Below are 6,274 nucleotides of genomic sequence, written 5' to 3' on the forward strand. Positions count from 1 at the left end.
CCTCAAAATATAGTCCGGCCCACCACATAATCTGAGGGACAGTGGACCGGCCCACGTCTGAAAAAGGTTGCTGACCCCTGTAATTTCTACTACATTGTTGTCCTCACGTTCTCCCTTCTTGAATTATCTTCTCTCCCCTCAAGTTTTCTCTTTCTTCAGCCCAACAAGGCACACTTAATGACAGCAATTATGCCTCAGTCACCACAAAGTCTTTGTGATAACATCACCTTGGAATTAAACACAGCAGGTGGCAGGGCATCCATGAATGACTGTTTTCTTCCCTGGGTGTCATCCCTTTGTTTTATTAATATCAAGGAATGAAACAGGAAACTGTGAAAATAGACTGCCAGTCCTCAGGGGAATCAAATTCTTCTCTTCACTTTAGATGGTTTTGATGCAAGCAGCAAAACAAAACAAAGCTGAAATGTTGACTCCATATAAAAGCTATCTGTCAACAGTATAAATTAAATTTATACTAGGTAGACTATTACCCTCTATAGGCAGTCTAATCATTCAGATTAGTCATAACGCAGTAACAAAGAGTTGTTTGTAAAAGCTACTACTGAGCTCCATAGCTCATAAAAGTTTTCAAATGCTTTTGGAGATTCATGGAATGCTGTAAATAAAAGAGTGTTAGCCATTCTTGTTTTGTAGTCTATCCTTACATTTTGAATGATCAATAAAAAGCAGTCTAGAAAATAGGGTTGCACACAGCCCACCCATCCCCGATCTACCCTGTAGCTACAGCCCAGGGGGTTTACCCGACCTGCGATAACCTGTGGACCATTCCTGTCTCTGGATCCTGTTCTAAGTTCCTTCCTGAATAAGACCATGGGTGCTACCACCACTCCACCTGCTTGCTCAACAGGTGTTGAGAGGGGGTGTTCTACGGAGGGGGTGCTCTGCAACAGCTAAAGGAAAGCAACATGCAGAGCATGACCCACATGCTACAGGATCACTCCCTCCTCTCAATTGCTGTTGAGTGGACAGAGTGATCCTGTGGGCAGGCAGATATTAGGCAGGAAGGTGAGCACCAGACAGATAATAAGTTAAGTTAATATCTTCTCCTGGAAGGTGAAGCCAGCAATCAGAGGTAGGTGTCAGCTATCTCATGGGGTTATTCCGTCCTGCCTGCCTCTCCGTCCTGTCTGATCCTCCATCGCATTAATAGCCACAGATCGCTCTGGGTCATCCAACCTGACCTGTAGTCAATCCATGGCTGCCTGAACCCGATTCCTCCTTTGCCCTAAGCACAATTTGTCTCAAGACTCTACTGCAGCAGATGTACAACTCAACAACTAGCAACCACTACAGCCTTCAAAATACACTTTGTGCTTCCTTCTGCAGGCGGGTAAATCTTGTCTAAAATCAAGAAGATGAAAAGGTACTTTGACATTTGTGATGGACGAAGTTGCTTGGACAGTGATTTTCCAAAATGCTTGAGCTCTGTCACTTGCCCATCTCATGTGGAAGAAATCTGCTATCTTGTTGTACAGTTCTTTCTCAACGATGATCACAGAGTGAATTGACTCTCAATTCCAAAAAAAGGAAAGACCAAACTAATGGAAAATCTCCCCTTTGTAGAATGTATTGTGAAAACAGTAAAAGCATACTACAGTACTGTGATGCTTGTGACAGCTTTAATTTGTCAGAGAAACAAGCTTGCTCCATCTTCCATGTGAAAGCCTTTTGGCTATTTGAAGATGGCTATCATATCTCCTCTCAGTCTCCTCTTATCCAGGCTGAACATACCCAGCTCTCTCCACCATTCCTCAAAAGCCTGGTTTTCCAGAGTCTTTATCATCTTGGTCACCCTTCTCTGCACACGTTCCAGCTTGTCAACATCCTTCTTAAACTGTAGTATCCAGAACAGGATGCAGTACTTCCATTTATTATTATTTTTAAATAATATTTATTACTTTTACGACAATTTAAACACTACAGAAAAAAACCCAAAAAAATACATTACAATACAAAAACACTACATAACGCTAAAACATTAAATTAACAAGACAAAACACAAACAATTTAAAAACACATCAAAAAGAAAAAAAAAATTCAATGTCTTATCTTTCTTTCACATATTTCCACGACCTCCTCACACCTCCCTTTTTGTATTCCACTTCTATTAATTATTTCAGCAATTCCTTTCCATCTTCCCCTGTTTTCTATCCTATAATTATCTTAACACATTTTAACCTTATTTTTCCTTTAATACTCTATTAATCTATTTATACTTAATTCCTTATAACATTTCTACTAAAGCCATATCACTTCATTCCAACATTCTTCTAGCATTCATTAATTTTACAATGTTTCTGTAAATAGTCTTTAAACTTTTTCCAGTCTTCTTCCACCGACTCTTCTCCCTGGTCTCGGATTCTGCCAGTCATTTCCGCCAGTTCCATATAGTCCATCAACTTCATCTGCCACAGGATGCAGTACTTCAAGTGTGGTCTGACCAAGGCAGAATATAGCAGGACTATAACTTCCCTTGATCAGGACACTAGATTTCTGTTGATGCAGCCTAGAATAGCATTAGCCTTTTTTTTTTTTTTCCTCCCCCCCCCCCCCCCCCGCTGCATCACACTGTTGACACCAGTTTATGACAGAGCAGGCCCATCACTTTTTAGCCCTTTGCCTAAGGTCAAGTAAAGGAGCAGACCTGCCTTTGCCTCCCTTGGAGTGGGTCAACTATTATACGCACCCCTGAGAAACACTTGGTTTACCCTTTAAAACCAACTACAAATCTATGTTTGCAATTTACTCTCAGTAAGAAAGCTCAGTAAGGGATGCGGGTGGCGCTGTGGTCTAAACCATAGAGCCTAGGGCTTGCCAATCAGAAGGTCAGCGGTTCGAATCCCCACGACGGGGTGAGCTCCTGTTGCTCAGTCCCAGCTCCTGCCCACCTAGCAGTTCGAAAGCATGTCAAAGTGCAAGTAGATAAATAGGTACCGGTCCGGCAGGGAGGTAAATGGTGTTTCCGTGCACTGCTCTGGTTCGCCAGAAGCGGCTTAGTCATGCTGGCTACATGACCTGGAAGCCCTAAGCTGGCTCCCTCGGCCAATAAAGCGAGATGAGCAGCGCAACCCCAGAGTCGTCCGCGACTGGACCTAACGGTCAGGGGTCCTTTACCTTTACCTTTACCTTTAAGAAAGCTGAAGAATTTCGCTCAAGCTAACCAAAACTCCACTTCCCACATGAAGACACAGATTTGAACATGGCTATCCTTTGATCTGCAGACTGAGATGTACTGGGCCTACCTTAATCCACCCACCTTGGGTGGTTGAACTCCTGCAGAGTCCTTTGGGCAATAAGCAGCATGGAGCCAGAAACAAGCAAAAGAATTGTGAGACTCTGACCAGGAAGCCCTGGTGATGAGGCACTGATAATACCAAAAATTGTGACAAGATGAGGAGGAGAATTCGAAATGTCAAAGGCAATAACATCTGCGGGATATTTTGATGCAGCTAACACCTGGTTTGTCTATTGATTTCAGGTTCTGTTAAAATCCTCTCAAGGTAAAGAAAAACAAAGCAACTAGTACCATACACTGGGATATCAACATTCACAGGCTTTAAACCAAAGTGCTTTGTTGTAAATCTGAGGAGAGTTTCTGATCATGGCACCTGGAAAGTCTAGAGGTGTTTAAATGCCTCCAGCTGAGTTGAATAGTAGAAGCAAATTAAGATGCAAATCCTACTCCTCAGATGAAGGAAGGAAGGAAGGAAAATTCATTATGATCACAGACCAAGAAAATTAAATACATGGGCCCATCCAGTCCAGCTTCCTGTTCACACAGTGCCCAACCACATGTCTGTGGGAAAACCACAAGCAGGATTCAAGTGCAAGAGCAACACTCTCCCCTCCTGTGGTTTCCAGCAACTGGTATTCAGAAGTGTTGCTGCCTCCATCTGTGGAGGCAGAGCATAGCCTTCAACAGCCCTCTCCTCCATGAATTTGTTTAATTCTGCTTTAAAGCCATCCAAGTTGGTGGCCATCACTGCCTCCTGGGGGAGTGAGTTCCTATTCTGAACCACAAGCCCAAAGGAGGGCTCGTGGAAGTGGTTGAGTGCAGGGATACCAAAGAAGGTTGTCAAAAATATCAGAGTGATCAGTTCCAGTGCTTTATTAAAGAAAGATGTAAACCAGGAGACAGCAACCTTTTCCAGCAGTGGGCTGGTCCACTGTCCCTCAGACCTTGTGGTGGGCTGGACTATATGGGGGGGGGGGACGAATTCCTATGCCCCACAAGATGCATTTTAAATAAAAGCACACATTCTACTCATGTAAAAACATGCTGATCCCTGGACCGTCTGTGGGCCGGATTGAGAAGGCAATTGGGCCGGATCTAGGCCTTAGTTTGTCTACCTATGGTGTACTTACAGCAAATTAGCCTGCCAGGTCTCTCAGCCTTTCCAGATGTGAGATGGACAGCAAGGAGATGACTTGTCCACACCCAAGCAAGCGTACATGCATTCTTTATACACAAAGCAGCATACATCACTTTGGCCAGGGCTTCCCATCATTCCACCTGGCCAGATGACGGCATAGGTGGCAAATACCCATATCTTACAGATAGTTCTTCTTTCTGGGCTCAGAGCCCCAAGCCCACAGATGAGGATAACATCAAAACAAGTAGGTATAAACATATATGAGCTAATTGCTACAACAACTACCAGTTAATCTTGGGGTTATCTTGACTACCAAGATGACAGTTTGTAGAGCTTCCGAAACAGTTCACCTTTGGTTCAACACAGTTCCATAGTTTAAAAATGTGCTGTGTGAAGAACTAATTGAAATGGACACACACACACGAAACTGACAACAAATTTCTCCTCATCTGCACTCATTTCAGATCTAATTTTTGCAATTCTCTCAGTAATGTGGAAATAAATGTGCCTTAATCAAAACAATACCTAATCTATAGTAGACCTTCCCAGGAGATTTTGTTTATTTTTTGTTTGGTTTGGTTTTGGTTTTCAAAAGCTTATTTGACAATTGGCAAATTAAAATAAAACCAATTGGCAAATTAAAATAAAACCAGCAAAACAGCAGCATATACACAAGCAAATAAGATTAGTAAAATTAGCCACATCCTGCAGCAGACACAGTAAATATAAGGAAGGGTTCTTAATAGCGGGGACATCAAAATCCAGCTGCACTTACTATTTATTTAAACAATTTATATACCACTTAGCTACAATAGTCTCCAGTGGTTTACAATGCAAAAGAACATGATCAACATATTCTGTCACTCCAGCCCCACACAGACACTAATGTTTGTTGTCCCGCTCTTGTTAAATTGTCCATTTATCAATGCAGAAAGCAACACACAGAGACAAGTGAGCATAAACACTTTCTAGTGTTTGGAGACCCTTTGGAGACAGTTTCACTGTACAGATTGCAACTTTATTTAAAAGTAAGTTTAATAAGCACAGTAGAGCTTATTCTGCAGTTAGCTTTCTTCCAGCAGCTTCTGAGGAAATTTCAGTCAGGGATTGGAAGGCCCCTATTATTAGCACCACAGGCTCCCATCAAACTGCAAAATTAAGATGGACAGACATTCCATTTTGATCACTCCTGTGCACATTACTTGTGAATACCACTGGACGTACCGGTACATCTAAGCAAACACTAGCTGGATTTTTCTGTGATTTGAAGATCAACTTTCTAATCTGAGGTGTTGCCCACCAACCCAATCTCCAAGCAGTGCTTGGGGGATTCCAGGTGCTTCCCTGGGGTTGTTTCCTTGGAATGAGGGACAGTGGAGAGTGTAGTGTCTTTAGGATATATGGTTTATTTACACACATATACAACCTGAGTCTATGATGGAGGAGCTTGCAGGATTAGCAACCAAAAAAGGTCTTGCTTCTCCCATAGTCACAGTCTTGGATTCCGGCAAAAATGAAGCGTGGCTATCACTCTCAGGCTTCTACCTGCAACCTGCTTCTAGCCCAGCTCTCACACAGTACACAAGCACACGCACATGTGTGTGTGGATTGGGTTGAGTGGGGAAGAATTGTAAACTGTGAGTTGAAAGGGAAATGAGATTCAGTTTTCACTGTGGTTTAAAAACAACCCTTGGATTTCTCCCTCTTTTGCACTGAGTGATCAGAGCCACCATCCCTTCTTATCCTCTTGTAGTAAAAAGCATTACTGTAAGTGTCACTCATCATCCTGTAAATGACAGAAGGAACTCAAGCACTTCACTACTAGCAAGCTCCCTCCCACCTCGCCCACTTTCCTGCCTATCTCTGATTGGCCAGTCAGT

This window comes from Podarcis muralis, chromosome Z (assembly GCF_964188315.1).
Source record: "Podarcis muralis chromosome Z, rPodMur119.hap1.1, whole genome shotgun sequence".
Lineage (NCBI taxonomy): Eukaryota > Metazoa > Chordata > Lepidosauria > Squamata > Lacertidae > Podarcis > Podarcis muralis.